General features: G+C 31.0%; 1 protein-coding gene across 5 annotated transcripts in view; it reads left to right on the top strand.

Annotated features, from left to right (window-relative positions):
- Nucleotides 1–253: 253 nt before the first annotated feature.
- Nucleotides 254–17,733, top strand: part of LOC139512512 (protein slit-like) — a 62,932-nt gene continuing 45,452 nt past the window's right edge. For 2 of the 5 annotated variants that reach the window (XM_071300166.1, XM_071300170.1), the window contains exon 1: nt 306–415. The gene's annotated coding sequence lies outside the window, so the exon portion shown is untranslated. Of the gene's footprint in view, nt 416–2,074; nt 2,165–13,201; nt 13,303–17,733 lie in introns of those variants that run through there. The other 3 variants (XM_071300169.1, XM_071300168.1, XM_071300167.1) reach the window with 3 other exon arrangements.

Raw genomic sequence — 17,733 nt, 5'->3', positions numbered from 1 at the left:
AAATCTAAAAGTGAGCATTAATTGTACATGGCACTCATTGTTGCCTTTTTAAAAGTTTTTCTGTATCTAGATAAATGTTGCGACAGTGTCCAGTCATATAAATGTGTATTAACACAGCGATAAACAACATAGGCGTTTTAAAATGAAGTCGACATTTCAATGGTCTACAAAAGTGAAAGCAATTTTTGTAAAAATGATCATATCATATCCAACTTTGCATTTATATATTGATGTATGCTGTATTCCATGTTTTATCACTGAAGTCATCGGAAAGAGCAACAACGCATGTCGTAAAAAATTAACATAAAGTGTTGAAGCGTATAGTGGATGGTAAATATTCATATTTTCTCAGGTATAAATTATAATTTAATTTATAATCTGATGAGTATCATTAGTTATTTACTTCAGCACACAGGTAAGGGATTTAAATGATAATATTTGTTTATTCATTATATGTGTCTCCTGTTTAGAACTTTATTTCAGAAGAGCTGACTTCCCCAATTTCTAGTCTTGAATATATTTTATTATTCGTGCCTTCATATTTCTTTTCATTAATTTCACTTTCCACTACTTTTTTTGTTTTGTTTTGCATGTCTGTTGCTTGTATTAGTTTCGGACGGAGAATAATATAGAATTATATGCAAACATCATATGAAAAATGTACGCAAGAGCTCGGATTGAAATTATTTGCATCATGGGGTGTCCAAGTATTCACATAATCACATTTATTTTGTCATAATCATTAATTAATTTTTAAACAAGATAATTAAATAATGAAAAATAAATTTCATGATTATCAAATAATCAAATAATCATGAAGTATTTGGTCTGGTTATCATATAATTAAAAAAACACACGAAGAGGCTCAAATAAACGTCATGACCGGGCAGATATTGCTAACCAAGTGAATAGTTCTATATCAAAATAGTCATTGAAAATGAACATCAAAATATGCTATTAAATGAACCTCTTATTATTCTATCTATTCACATCATAAAGTTTTGTATTTACTTTTGTCACTCATATCATGAAGTTACATAAATTTTATAGTGCATTTAACTTCAGAAACCATAATGTATAGCTTTGTAAATAGTTGTATATTCTTTATTTGAAGTGCAGAATACATTATTTCATTACAAAGAACTTATAATTTGTCCTTCTAAATATGAATAATTTTCACCTTATTCATTAATGAATAGGACTTGTAAATTCACCACGAAATAAATAAATAATATTGTGATTAGATACACATCTTCTCTTTCGTTACTGTTTTAAAATGCTACTTATAACTTGAATATTTGATTTGAGTAATAGTGCTGAATTCAAGCATAACTAGGACTTTTTTCTCTCCTGATGGTCAAAACACCATTGTAATTAGAAAACAACAGTTACTGTAAAATATATATGTATTATGATTTTTTAAAATAATTACAAAAGAGTGCCATATTGTTGATGAAACAATAACAATGAGTAGTATATTTTGTTAGCCTAAATTAAATTCATTATTTACAGTAATTAAACTGAAATTAAATTTTGTGAAATATGATTGTAATATAATGAAATAAATATTGAAACACAACATACATGGTAAAACAAATATTGTAAGATTCTACTTGTGTGTTCTGAGTACTTATATCTATTTAACATAACAAGATGAGTAAGAGTTTGCCTTTTTGACTTTGAAATCCATCCATCCTTCTCTATATCCATCCATTTATCCCTTTTAATCTAAATTGACCGATCAAACTTATATAGTAAATTAATTCTTACTTACTTATCACTTATCATGTAGAGTGATGCATGACATACTTACCTTGTAGAGGCACTTATTTCCGCTCCATTTTGGAGTTTTCATTCATATTGATTAGTTTCTTCTTGGTAGATTTATGAAATTTGAACATTAGTAATGCAATGTTGACTCCATTTACTTATTTGGGTTGAATAAAGATTGTAAGGGATAAATAGCAACCGGTATCATTTCACTTATTTATAGTGCAAACAATAATATATATTTTTTACATGAAATTTTACGCCTGAATAAAGAAGCTGATATTTTTATTTTTGGACATTTTTTGATCAGCAGATTCAACTCTAAACACTCGCTTTCAAAGTTAGACTGCAAATATTCTTTGATATGGTATAATACAATCGGGTTAACATATACGTAAGTTCTTCAAGTATATAATCAAGAAGAATACCTTATTTTATGTTTAAAAAATTGTGAAAACTGATTGGAAATGAAACAGAAAAGTTTAATTGATAAAATTAAAACTACTGTATTCAACAAATACTTATGTCCTTAGTCAGAAGCCGCGTTAGTTGTTGCTAAGTGTGTTCAGTACAACTTAAAACTGGAAAACTGCATGCCTCTTTTTCGTTTTTTTCAAATATTTTTTGTGTTGTAATGCTGATCAAGTGTTCGTTTTTATATTGTTAGGATTGTCATGAGGCTTGTCCTTGTTATCAGTATTTATTTAACCCACAACTACATGTTACTTAGATGCGTCATGCGAATTAAACATTGTTTAGCTCAACGTATATTTTTTGCCACATTTTTATTAGTGATTAATTTTCTAGTTAATGTGAAGGCTTAGACATTATAACAGTCATTATAATTGCTAGGTTTTGTTTCTCAAATTTTAATGCACATTCATCTCTTTAAGGAGGGACATTTCGTCTGTGGTTAAAATAAGACCAGTCACATGCAATTGGATTTAATTTTACATGTATAATAAAAACATAATGAGAAAGATATTTATAACAGGAATTACCAACAATATTGTACATTATATCAGAAAAAACTAAGAACCAACACACAAATTCTCCTTAAATAAACGACCAATGGAATACAATTAGAAAAACAAAGTTAAAATATGGCTGTTAATTTAGGAAGAAATCTAAATTAAATAAAGATGTTAATTAAATAGTGTCTCGCAGGAGAACACGATTAATTTAATGATATAACACTTGCTATTTACCATTTGAAATATCGTCGTTTTTTTATTAAAATATTTAATTTTTAAAGACTTATTACATTTTATGACATTTATCGTGTTCAACTGATTTATGTAGCAGATAAAATTTAAGATAGAGAGTTAAAAAGGTGAAGAGTTTAAGCCTTTAAAATTTTAGGAATCTTGTTTATAATTAAACTCGCTTTCTGAATACTATTTCAACACAAATAATAACACAAAAAAAAGGAGAGAAACCAACATAGAATGGAATGATAAGATAGGAATTTGTTAAAATTGATTTTTTTTTCTTTTTCTCGATTGAACAAATGTATTTGTTATACATGAATTTTGTATACATGATACTTTTTCCATCACAATGATCGTTTTCTTTTAATAGATTTCCAGTTACTTATTTTGTCTTAAAGGAATAAAAATGCTTCAACACATTTCAAAACGGTAGCCAATTCGTCCAAACGTCTAAAACGTCGAAAACTCGGAAAAACGCTAATTTTTGACGTTACATGTGCTAAAGGTTCAAATATATTTCAGGATAATCAAAACAAATCGTGTGAGAGAATAGTAACGTGTGAGAGAATAGTAAAATTGAGAATGGAAAAGGGAAATGTGTCAAAGAGACAACAACCCGACCATAGAAAAAACAACAGCAGAAGGTCACCAACAGGTCTTCAATGTAGCGAGAAATTCCAGAGCACCGGAGGCGTCCTTCAGCTGGCCCCTAAACCAATATATACTAGTTCAGTGATAATGAACACCATACTTAACTCCAAATTGTACAAAAGAAACTAAAATTAAAATAATACTTCCTGCTTTTCATGTTATAACTGTCGTGATAACATTAATTCCTGTACTAGCGAAGCCGGAATTGTTTGTCAATCTATAACTTGTGCATGAAATGGAGGTAATTGAAAGACTAATCCCAAACAGCGACAAAACCCGTTTAATTGAATTAATAAAACCCGGGATTATATTAACCGTTTTTACTGACGATCCAGGAGTAGAGTACTATATTTTAAAATGTATATTAGAAGTTAAACAATTTAAGCAAGCAACTTTCGATGACTTAGGAAAAAATTCTCAAGCCAAGGTTTAAGTAATTGAAGGGGCGTATTTCGACAAATTATGTGACAGGGGAAATACAATTCTATTCATATTAACCAAGGGTAAAAATGTTTCGATTTGCTTGCAGATTGTCAGATATATTTGTATTGGGGTTGAATTAAGATATAGAAATTCTACAATGACAGATGATATGCACCATAAAAGTTAAACATCCTAAAGCACATCTAAAAAAAATATTTATGGAAAACCGTATGCATGTACTTCCGTCCCATTTTTCCTTCCTACATTACATGCGACAGTACTGCATTTTTAGGTGAATTAACTTAAAGGGTTAACATTATTAAATCGATTTCCATACCTTGAGGTAATTTATGATAAAATAGCATCACAAAAAGATCAGAACCAGAATCAACAAACAACAACAAATATAAAAAACCGAATAAAACATGCAAAAATTAATTAATATCAAAACCCATCTTTGACACCGCATTTATAGTGTAACGTCGTGTTGTAGGAACATCGTGCACAACATTATAGTATTTATTAGTTTTCACTGTATAGTGTTAGAGCTATTTTGCAATGTGTTATTAAAAACAAGTGAAAAACGCAAAGTTCATTTATTTTCTTCTTTTATTATGGGTGTTTTTAAGCTTGAAATAAAATTTAGTAGATACTATCTTCAGCAATGTCATCTTTATCATAAATATAACAACTTTAAAAGCAATTTATAATATATAATCACTTTCATTAATATGTATCTGATAAAAGGTTATATTTTTGCATAAAATTTAAACATTAAAGAAATCCAAATTATGTAATTTTTAGGGCTCATTCTATGATTCATATCACAAAACAACAATGCAAATATCTTTGGAACATATACTTTTTTTAATCTTAAATTCTTAGAATCTAGGTCATGTTATAATGTGTAAACAAAGGGGGAGAGGAAAACAGAGAAACAGAGAAGTGTGTCAACATATTTAATTAATTACCCACATCATATTATTTTTTTTTATGAATAACTGGATAAAGCAAGGCTTAAATCAACGTGTCGATTGTGTTCTTTGTCTATAAAATATTGAAAACATTACAACTGGACTATTTCTACTTTCTTTATTATGAAAATTTTATTTTATTTAACCCATGTTTTGAGAGTAAAAAGCAATACGTTTATTATACATCTCGATTTTAAATACTGTAAACACAATCAATAATTATTCTTTGCATAATTATTTTGAAATAAAATCACTAACAGTTAATTTATCACTTTATGAAATCTGAGCCTTGCAAGCTCCTTACTATAACAAACATTCTTGTATGTTTGACGTTTAACAAATTAGAAACTTGTGGCTGACATGACAGATAATGCATTAATTGTAAAATATGAATATGCTGTATAAAGAAAATTTAAACGTGACGTTTAACACATTGAATTAACATATTAACGGTATGATACAACTAATTTGGGCATATTATGTAGACCACACACATCAGATAGCATATACTATTACAGATAATCGATAAAAGCGTTTAAAACGCATTACCTTTCTCAAGTGTAATTATCTGAAATCGGAATTTGTTTAAATGTTTTATAAGTTACTGGCACAATAAGACAAGTTTGGGCTATAAATGTAGAGGTCAATTAAAATAAACAGTGATAAGAAATTGAAATTACGGAACATTGCATATTGGGTAACATGACCGAAACAAAAACCATGGCTTTATTGAACTTCTCTTAAAAGATATGCTATTCATTTTGCTCATCTCATTCACTAGATGACTGTCAATTGTCTGTCTTTTTTTCAATAAAAATTATCCAAAAGTTAAATTACAAAAATACAGAACTCCGAGAAAAATTCAAAACGAGAAGTCCCTAATCAATTGGCCAAATCAAAAGCTCAAACAAATCAAACGAATAGATAACACCTGTCAATTGCCATATTCCTTACTTGGAACAGGAATTTTCTAATGTAGAAAATGGTGGATTGAACCTGGTTTTATAGCTAGCTAGACCTCTCAATTGTATGACAGTCACATCAAATTCCATTATATTGACAACAATGTGTGAACAAACCAAACATACTTTTGTTTATTTTATTTGGTTACATCTTCTGACATCAGACTCGGACTTCTCTTGAACTGAATTTTAATGTGCGTATTGTTATGCGTTTTCTTTTCTGCATTGGTTAGAGGTATAGGGGGAGGGTTGAGATCTCACACACATGTTTAACCCCGCCGCATTTTTGCGCCTGTCCCAAGTCAGGAGCCATGCCTTTGTTAGTCTTGTATTATTTTAACTTTTAGTTTCTTGTGTAAATTTGGAGTTTAGTATGGTGATTATCACTGAACTAGTATATATTTGTTTAGGGGCCCGCTGAAGGACGCCTCCGGTAGCGAGAATTTCTCGTTGCATTGAAGACCTGTTGGTGACCTTCTGCTGTTGTCTGCTCTATGGTCGGGTTGTTGTCTCTTTGGCACATTCCCCATTTCCATTCTCAAATTTATAATAAGTAGAATTGTCAAAAAAGGGGTACAGCAGTTATCATTGTGTCATAATGTTAAGAAAAAAAAAACCCAAAGCACAACAAACTCCAAAAAACAAATATGTAACAAAGAAGCACAATATGGCATAGACTAAGCATATTAGCAAAAAATAAAGAAAAGAATACACCATAGTACAATGCCACAATGACGGGATGTATGCGTATAGAGCTACGTCATATACTGTAAACCAACTTATTTTAGCGATCGATTTATTTTCGCGACTTTCGCGAGTAGAAAAATAACGCGAATATAAATCGTCGCAAACATGTAAAACTAAGATCTTTCCTTCAAGTAAGTAAGAAAATCGCGAAATAAAATAGCCGCGAAGTGGTCAAGAAAGGGTAGACCGCGAAATAAAGTATCCGCGAAAATAAGTTGGTTTACAGTATGTATCAAAGAAACATAAAAAGGCGTATAGAAAAACCACATAGCATAATGAAATACAAGCATACAACATTTAACATATTTAGCAATATCACAATAACGAAATGTATAAGTACAGAGCCATGCTATATGTATCGATGTAACACCAAAAGGCATATAGACAAAGCACATAGACAAATCTGAAAGACAAGAAAACGAGAATATCATAAATAATAACATAATGCCAGGATGAACAAGAACCACAAGTATCTTAATTACAATAAAAACAAACAAATTTTTAACAAAGAATCACAAAAAAGAATATATCAAATTTAACAACCTCATTCATTGCTTTTTTAAAATTTTTGAATCTTATGTATGTTAAATCCACCCATAAACGATTGAAATATTGTAAGTACTTGGACCGAATGATTAAATCAACATTGACTCTGACGTAGAATCGCGCGTTCGTCGTCAGAATGTAAACGTCACACAGGTAACGATATAATATAATTTTGTCGTTCAAAGTATAAACATAATATAGTCTATAGTTGTTTTAGGCATATTCTTTGCAGAATGTAATTAGAAGTTTACCGTTCCTTCTTGCCGCTTGTCTATATGCCTATTGTGTATTTCTTTTTAAAATAGTCACGTCATTATAAATAACAGAAACACAAAAATTCATTGAGTCGCTGTATTCTATTGATTTTACACCTATTAATTCAAATGATAATACATTAGGTAGCAATACACAGTTAGGAAAAAAAATTAAAATTGACACTCATAATTTTTAAACATCCTCTTTCCCCTCCTGTCTAACACAGAAGGCTTTATATGTGTGTTATGCATGTATATACTTATAGAAAGAGAATCTTCCATAGATTTCATTTCTAATGGTCATAAGGGTGAAATATAATCCCTCTTGGGTGTAACCATGGCAACAATCTGCATTTCTTAGATACAAAATATAGCAAAAAAGGGGGGTGAACATGTCACAAAAGTCTCCAAAATTTGGTCTAAAGGAAAATTTCAATCAATTACAGTGATACCTTTCCTGAATCCATAGGTTTATATCTATCAAGTGGTCCAAAAAAAATCATATGCTTATCTGCTCGTTTTTCCATAAAATTGAATTGAAAAGATCGAGCGCAAAATCTTTGTTGATAAACACTACAATAATTTATGGACCTATGAACGGTACGGATAGGAAAATACGGACTGTCAATCATATAAATGGCCTATAAAACATGTTAAAAATAATCAAAATGTTCATATAAACCCACTAAGAAGGCTATATTATTCTTCAATTATCTAAAAATCAATTTTATTGTACAAAAACTTTCATATTTAAAAAATTCACAGGGGCCATAATGTGAAACTAAACTTCTAACTGTGTATTGCTACCTTAAGGATTAACAATTTTTTTCCCAATTCCACTTTAAATGGATTTCTGTTTTCTACTAGCTAAAACGAGCAAATTGGCCTGCTAGTTTTGAAAATCGGTTCAGAAATAAATATTTTATGAAGGTTAGCAGTTGACACTGAAATGCAACAAAAAAGTGATTTTATGAAACATGCCATGTCAAAGTGCATTTTCTCCTTTCTTAGTCAAATTTCTAAAACTTTACCTTCTAAGCCTGTCTTTTCTAGTTTAAAAACTTTAATTAACCTTAACAGTAGACAAATTATACAAGTTAAAGCTATTTTAAAGCTCTAGAATGTCAATTTTGTTGTGTATTACCATACCAAAGCCTTGGTTAAAATTTAGTAAATACTGAATTCATTTATAACTGCGGGAAAAAATTTAGGCTAAATTCATGCTAAATTGTGACTTTATACTTGCTAAAATAATAAATTTGATTTAGTCGCATGAAAAAATATAAAGCGTTCCCTTCTAAGGTTTCTACATAACGCGCAATCTTCTTTTCCAAGGGGGAGCCAATAAAGTATCAATTTATGACGGAACCAAGTCTTTGTGTCAAAATGTCTATATTGGTTGCTAAGGACAATAAACAACAAAGCTAACATATATTGTCATTCTAAAGGTTGTTTCTCCCTCAGCATTGTATCTATAACATAATTATCAATAGATTTGTGGTATGATTTGTCTTAAAAAAAGCAATTCTTTGCTTTGCCAAATGCCATAAGGTAGCAATACACAGTTAGGAAAAAAACTTAAAATTGACACTCATAATTTTTAAACATCCTCTTTCCCCTCCTGTCTAACAAAGAAGGCTTTATATGTGTGTTATGCATGTATATACTTATAGAAAGAGAATCTTCCATGGTCATAAGGGTGAAATATAATCCCTCTTGGGTGTAACCATGGCAACAATCTGCATTTCTTAGATACAAAATATAGCAAAAAAGGGGGGTGAACATGTCACAAAAGTCTCCAAAATTTGGTCTAAAGGAAAATTTCAATCAATTACAGTGATACCTTTCCTGAATCCATAGGTTTATATCTATCAAGTGGTCCAAAAAAAATCATATGCTTATCTGCTCGTTTTTCCATAAAATTGAATTGAAAAGATCGAGCGCAAAATCTTTGTTGATAAACACTACAATAATTTATGGACCTATGAACGGTACGGATAGGAAAATACGGACTGTCAATCATATAAATGGCCTATAAAACATGTTAAAAATAATCAAAATGTTCATATAAACCCACTAAGAAGGCTATATTATTCTTCAATTATCTAAAAATCAATTTTATTGTACAAAAACTTTCATATCTAAAAAATTCACAGGGGCCATAATGTGAAACTAAACTTCTAACTGTGTATTGCTACCTTAACTACTAGTATTAAAATCAAAATGATATATCTAATGTTTAAAATAACCATTCACGTGTGTCATACGTAAACACGTGTTTTTACATTAAAAAAAAAGACAAATTTGTTTAATTTGATGTAAAGGTCACATTTGATGAGTTTCTAAATATTTCATGAAGTGGAAATGAATCATTTGGATGTGTTTCGAAAATTCCTTTCATGGAAAATGACACGATTAACTGGATTTGAAAATGATTATTTTGATCAAAGCAAGGCAACATTCGTTTACCGATGTTCAATAAAGTCAACATTGTTCTAAAACAGTCTTACGAAGACTTGTTTTGGCTTTTCAGTCAGTTTTCCGTGAAGACCAATAAATTTGCTAACTTATGTTGAGACTTGACTAAATATAGATCTATCTAATTTAATTTAAGAATGTTCGCTAGATATTAATTACCTTAGCAATTCAATAAATACCTCCAGCTTCCCAATTGTGAACTTTTCCATTTCTATATAGCAACATTACAGCAGCGCCTGCATACGGACAATATATATCTCCCAATTGATACGATATTCCCAGGCTTGTATTTCCTTGATAGAGGGTAGCTGCTCTCAAGAAAGGTTTTAAACTGAGAGTTCCAAATTGCGAAGTTAAAATCACCCCATCTTAAATTTTACGGACTCCATCACGAGTTGATTGACCCTCATGGAAGAACCGTTTCATAGATGATATCGGATATGTTCCTTATGTTCCTTATGTCGTAACTACAACCCCCTGCCCTTTTAACGAATGTTTTTTTAATGGAATTGTTACGGTTACAAATCTACCAAGCAGAAGCATCACCTAATTTGTTACACAATGGGTGCCATTAGTGAATCAGAATCTGCTTACCCTTGTTTAACTTTCTTAAAGTGTTGAATATTCGCTGCTTCTATTGCTTTAAAAAAAATCTATTCCATTAAAATTGAACCAGAAGATACTTAAGAGACAGTTAAAACTGCTCAATGTATGGACTTGAATTTGACATCGCAATATTCGACTGATTCACGAATGTAAAACTTCCCATTAGCAACACGCCTGGTTTATTTGGTTTTTCTACGTAGATGTCAGTAATTGCGCCGTCATTGACACTACAATAATAGTTTTACCGTAAGAACTAAGTATTTACAATTTCAAACACTTTTTGTATTTATAAGATAAAGTAATACATTTTGCATTATCAAAATATAGACGTTTTCACTGTGAACGCGTCCAGTCAATCGTCCTCAAGATAAATTTGATTCCCTCAATTTGTATTCGTTACCTTGCTTTGCTAGAACACACCAATGAAATCGCGGTCATTTAGAGCTTGGCTGAAAGTATTTAAACTGTTGTAAAAAAAAATTTGTTTGAAGAATTTCAGAAAAGTTATCAAAAGTCAGAGGTACTTAGAGACAGGACAATTATTTTAAGCCCTCCCGCTGTTTTCAAAAGACCGTTATTTCCTTGTTTTCTATTAAATGCCAGGATTTTAGCGTTTCTGTATACTATGCCTATGAAAATCGTTATGTTATAAATAAAGTGAATTTACTATTAACTACCAATTCTAATTGCTTCTCCATGGCGATTACTGCTATATTATAAACAGTCTCTATATAATATAGGAGTATAATCATATTATACATGCAGAATAACGCGAACATAGTTGTCCTGTCCCCCAGTAATCATGAAAATTATGTTTAAAAGTTTAAAACCAGTCTTTAAAAAAGTCTTGTTTATGACTTAAAAGTCGGTCAGATGACGGAAACAATACCCGGACGCCTTTTATTTCATTGTTCACCCAAAATAACCCAAACTGAATAATCATAAGAATGAATGACAAATGCGACTATGCATTGTACCTATAGGACATAGAGGCATGATGATTAATTCATTGCAGAAAGAAGAGAAGCGACACACAAAATGAGATCTTTTCGTTAAACAGTATAGATATGTACTACTATTTTATTCAAAAGTCAAAATATAGGGCTGTGCGGCATATTTTTAACATGTATATGCCCTGAACTTGTTAGATTCAAAACTCATACTAAAAGAGTGTACTACCCCAACTTTTACTTTTTGACTACTTCAGAATTCATTTATTACCGCAATAATATGTTACACTGTTAACAGTTTTAAGTTATGTCTCTATGAAATGAAACAAAGAGATCATATCTTGGAACCAGAATGTCAACAAATCAAATTATCTATAAATATTATATTAGGAAACAGGTGTATTTTCAAGGTGCAATCTATAATAATTTCTTATAGTTAAACTGTAAATTCAAAAGGTATCTTCTGTGATGTCATAACTAAAGGCGTTTGTATATTGATTTGTATGTTCTGAACGGAGTTATGGGATTTGAACATCAGTACACCTCTATAGTCAGTTATTTACGCAGAAAATATGATATAATGTAAAAAAGCTCTGATAATTTCAGTTAACTCAAGATAGGACTTTAAAAACTAGTTGTTCTAATAAATGTATCAGAACTTGCTCATCATCATCATGATTAGTTTGAAAAAAGTAAGGATGTTGAAGTAGGATTGGAATAATTAAACACAAAAACGCCAACAACCATAGGTAAATGAATATAATTTGAAGAAAAGCCGATGTAATTTTATGTAACAATGGACTTCAGATATCTTCAGATTTGATCTGTTTAATTTTTAATATAAACAAGAATTGTGCAAAAGAAATTGATTGAACCGTCAATAAATTTTCATCGGAAAATTTACTGATATCTCCATTTCAATTGACAATTGAATATGTTTATAGTTATCAAAGGTACCAGGATTATAATTTAGTACGCCAGACGCGCGTTTTGTCTACATAAGACTCATCGGTGACGCTCATATCAAAATATGTATAAATCCAAACAAGTAAAAAGTTGAAGAGCATTGAGGATCCAAAATTCGACAAAAAGTTGTGCCAAGTACGGCTAAGGTAATATATGCCTGGGATAAGTAAATCCTTAGTTTTTCGGTAAATTCAAAGTTTTGTAAAATTAGAAATTTATAAAATGACCACATTATTGATATTCATGTCAACACCGAAGTGTTTATCATTTTCTTCCGTTACTCAGTTTTTGTGTACTAAATTATAAGCTTGATATTATTTCGGTAAGTGTTTTTTTAATCTTCAAATCAATAGGTAGACTTGTATTTGCACGTAAAACTATAATGCAATATATGACTCGATGGCTTGGTCATAGTGGGAAATCTAGTGAACGAGAACAAAGAAAATGTACTCATCTTACGAAAAAGTCGAGACAATTAATCATAAAACGAATTCGGTGTATGTTTTCAAGAAACTATTTGTCAAAATGTGTTAATTGTATATATGCTCAGTATTTATAGGGATAATTGATTTAGAAGTGTATGAAGCTCGTACTGTACACGTATATTGATAAAAAAAAAAAAAACAAAAAAAAAAAAAAAACATACAAAATCTAAACATCTTTCATATCATCAATTTTCATAGTGTTCCACAAAGTCTACTGGGCTAAAGCTGATGACCGTAACTCGATTCACGGTCATCCCAAGAAGGCGGATGAAAAATTCGGTCAGTATCTGTATTGTCTGTTAAAGTATTTCTATATAATTTTTATTACAAAGGATATTGGTACGATATAAAAAGATTCACACGGAAAACACAAATTACTACGGAGAAATTTGCATGAAACAGGAAATTCGATTTAAAAAAAAACCTAAGATGACCGTAATTTATAAAGGATGACAGTAACTTTTAAAGGATGACCGTCAATTATTAAAAAAAATCGGATTTGAATTAGTAGCTTGTTTGTATCAAATAATTAATCATGTTGGTATTAAAGTTGTTTATAAGAGAGTGTTATCCTATAGGTAGAAGAAAATAAGACGTGCTTCAAATACAGAAATCCCCATATTTGTTTTTTTTATGGTAGAGGATATAATTTTTGAAATGAACATACAACAAGACATGCATATGAACAAATGATGAAATCATGCAACCAAAGCGCGATTGAATGAAACCTTGCAAGCAAAATGAAAAATGTGGTGCACATCCTCCTACTTCAAGCCAAAAGTTTTTTTTTAATTCTGGGATTCCTTTAAAAAGACATATAATAAATACACCTTTTTAAAAATGCCAATGCATGTACATATTCTATCGTTTCAGATACCATTGCAAATCTTCAAAAAAAAGTACATGTGTTATCATTATACCACCTGCAAATTTACATCATCGAATGTAGACAGAATTTTGATACACACTATAGACAATCATGTTAAATTTAGAAAGAAAGTTTTGAATGAAAACGCTGGTCATTCTGCCTATTGGTCCGTACATTTCGGAGTTAAAGTAACAAAACTTAAAGTGATGGGTAATTGATTGCATCTGTTTAAAATCAGGAATTTGATGTTGAGTGGTTGTCGTCTGTTCATAAGTGTTTCTTGTTTCTCGTTTTTTTTTTTATAGATTAGACCGTTGGTTTTCCCGTTTGAATGGTTTTACACTAGTATTTTTTGGGGGGACCTTTATCGCTGCTGTTCGGTGTGAGTAAAGGCTCCATGTTGAAGGCCGTACCTTGACCTATAATGGTTTACTTTTATAAATTATTACTTGGATGGAGAGTTGTCTCATTGGCTTTCTTACCTCACTAGAACACACCCGCACAATCGCGGGCATATACAGCTTGTAAACTGTTATAGGTTTAATTTTTGTACAAGATATTATGACTGGAGAATTTCATATAAGGTATCAAAAGCCCTCTCTCTTTTTTCTAAAGTTCCTTATGTGTTTCCTTTCTGTTAAATTCAATTATTTTTCGTGTTTCTGGCCTTATACCACAATTATTCTTCCCCTTTGCTACAATGCATTTTTTGGTAAAAGTCAAATTAAATGAAAATTTGCACCACTTCAAACATGAAATAAATGAAACTGCTTATAGACCATTATTATTCTACTTAAATGTGCTTGTAGGACAATCCATCAGTGCCTTTTCTTTAGAGAGCTCTATTAACAGACCAAGGGTAGGATTTGCTTCTCGTATAAATGACTATGGCTCATTTGAGGGGTGGTCTGAGGGGCCCTGATCCCCAAATCACGGGATTAAAAACATGAAATCCCACAGTGCGTATTTTAACCAAATTCATATCCCGACTGTCCGGCTTCAGGTTAAAGTTTTCACTTTCAACAATAATTTTTTATGCCCAATATATGGGAATTATGTTTTCTAGTCTGTTCGTCCGTTCGTTCGTTCGTCCGTCCGTCTGTTCCGCTTCAGGTCAAAGTTTTTGTCAAGGTAGTTTATGATGAAGTTGAAGTCCAACGAACTCGAAACTTAGTAAATATGTTCCCTATGATATAATTTTAATGCCAAATTAGAGATTTTACCCAATTTCACGGTCCGCTAAACATAGTAAATGATAGTGCCGATGTGGCATCCATATACTATGGACACATTTTTTTCCACGTGTTTTACTTATTTCAATATATATGCAACTGGTATGACCCTTTAGATAGTAAATACTTCAGAAAAAAGTAGACAAAATACAGAGAGTCTCACGGTATATTATTGTAGTATAATCGTAGTTTACATGTGGATAAACCAGAAAACATAATTGTCTCTAAGGAGGTATAATAGTTGTGGCTCTTGCGATCTAAAAACCATGATATGGAGAACGCTCTGATTGGCTTATTTATTTTTCATTTTTGTAATCTATCATACAATTGGTTGTTCATGTGCATGTTTAAAACAGGAAGTCTTATCTATGACTAAAAGTAAGTCTGATAACGGAAATAATATCTGAACACCTATTTTGTCGTTTTTCTCCCAAAATGGCTCAATCTGAAAAATCATAAGAATTGATGACAAATGCGCGCGGTTATGCATGTTCCCGAAAGAACACAGACGCATGATGATTAATTTAGTGTGGAAGAAGAGAAGCGACACACAAAATGAGGTCTTCTCCTTTAATTCATACCACATATTCCTATATCTAATTAGGAGATGCTAAAAGCCAAATATAAATTTTGGAAGAACAAACTGTCATTCAAAAGATGTTATCCCCTTTGAAAGTCAGTTACGATTATGTGGAAGGAGGGCGTCAAAGGGAATTAAACAGTGAACTTAATAAACTGTTGCCAAATATTGAAGCAAAACCTAAAGAGATAGGGAGATACAAAGACTTCATTTCCGTATTGAAACCCATATCTAACGGAATATCAACTGAAAATATTGCTTTTCGTTATATCACTGTCAATTTGTATTACACATTTAACGTCGTTATCAATACATATTCCATTGTTCACGAGAAATATGCAATCTACTATCATTGTCATGATACGGCAAATAGTTAAATAAAGGAATTGATTAAACATATTTATATCCGCTTGCCGAGCCCGTATTAAGACAAACTCAATAAAAAGCTATGAATACAATCACGGATGTGTTTTAGACTTGACGGCTATCCTTTATAAATTACAGTCATCCTTTACGGTCATCTTTTTACCAATTACGGTCATCCTTGTTATATGTTACGGTCATCTCGAAAATATTTTGATGATGATTTACGGTCATCTCAGAGATTTTTTCAAATCAAATTTCCTGTTTCATGCACCTTTTTCGGTATTTTATTGTGATTTTCGTCTGAATCTTTTATTAATTTACATTGTACCAATGTATGCCTTGTAAAGAAAATGATATAGAAACACTTTAATAGACAATACAAAAACTGACCTAATTTTTCATCATAATATAACAATGGCCATTTTTCTGACTTGGTACAGGGCATTTTAAGAAAAAATATAACATTAAAGTTGTCGAGTACACATATTGGCTCTTGTCACGTGAACTTATATATACAAAATTATTGTCTTTTGTGACTTTAAATTTCTGTCTGTTGTAAATACACAAACCAGACCTTTGTTTGTTTCGTTTTTCCATTCCAGTCCTCTTTAAAGGTATACGGTATTCGTTGTCTCTTTGTTGAAGGTCATACTGTGATTTATGGCCCTCTAAGAATAAATCTAAGAAGGGCGCAGACAACTATTATTCACCGGAACATGATTAAGCTGTGTAGTATGAACTTTGTTTATCAATATTCGTTACAATTTATTTTGAGATATTTAAAATGTGATTTTTTTTCTAAATAGTGGAAACTATGTGAACTGAATATTTTGTTAATAGTGAACAAAAAGGTAAAACATGATATACAGAGAAAAACGTGATCAGTATGCTAGAGTTTCTTGTTGACAACATATTTGTTGAATTTTGAGGTAGACTTTTTCAACAAACTGTAGACATTCCTATGGGAACGAAATGCCTCTCCTTTCTGACCTGTACTAGTTTTCATATGAATCGGAGTTCCTTCAGACACTTGTCAAAAACAAGAATATGAAAGGAGCCAGGTCAATTAATTTCACATTCAAATATATTGATAATGATCTGTAGTTAACATTATTGATTGGGTTCATTTAATATATCCACAGACCTAGATACTAAAGAAACAACAAACATGGCCGCCCTGCCTCATTTTTAGACTTATACATCGAATTTGACATTCACGCTCATCGCAGTATCATAATCTATGACAAACAAGACGATTTTAATTCTGAAATTATCAATTTCCATTACCTTAGTAGCAATATACCAACTTCACCTACATATTGGATATACATTTCCCATTCTATTTTGTATTTAAGAGCTTGCTTCTCTTAGTCCGACTTTGTAAAACGTCACCAGTGTCTGAGTAGAAAAAAAAGGTTTATCGGAAGGTACTCAGTTCTTGTTGATAAATATTCCGTATCAACTTCACACAAAATACACGATGGTCTTGAGGTAAAGATTATGCGTACTCACTACCGACGTTGTTAAAATCTTAATAACGTGTTATAGTATTCTTTTATTTGTCTTTATGAACATACCTTTTACTGTTTGATCTATTTTTGGGGATACCCTTTGACGTGACTCTGTTCTGACATCCCGTCATTGTGTTTCTTTAATACACATGA

Source organism: Mytilus edulis, chromosome 2 (assembly GCF_963676685.1).
Source record: "Mytilus edulis chromosome 2, xbMytEdul2.2, whole genome shotgun sequence".
In the NCBI taxonomy this organism is placed as follows: Eukaryota; Metazoa; Mollusca; class Bivalvia; order Mytilida; family Mytilidae; genus Mytilus; species Mytilus edulis.
Note: the sequence above shows the minus strand (reverse complement) of the source record. Positions and strands in the feature narration are given on the sequence as shown.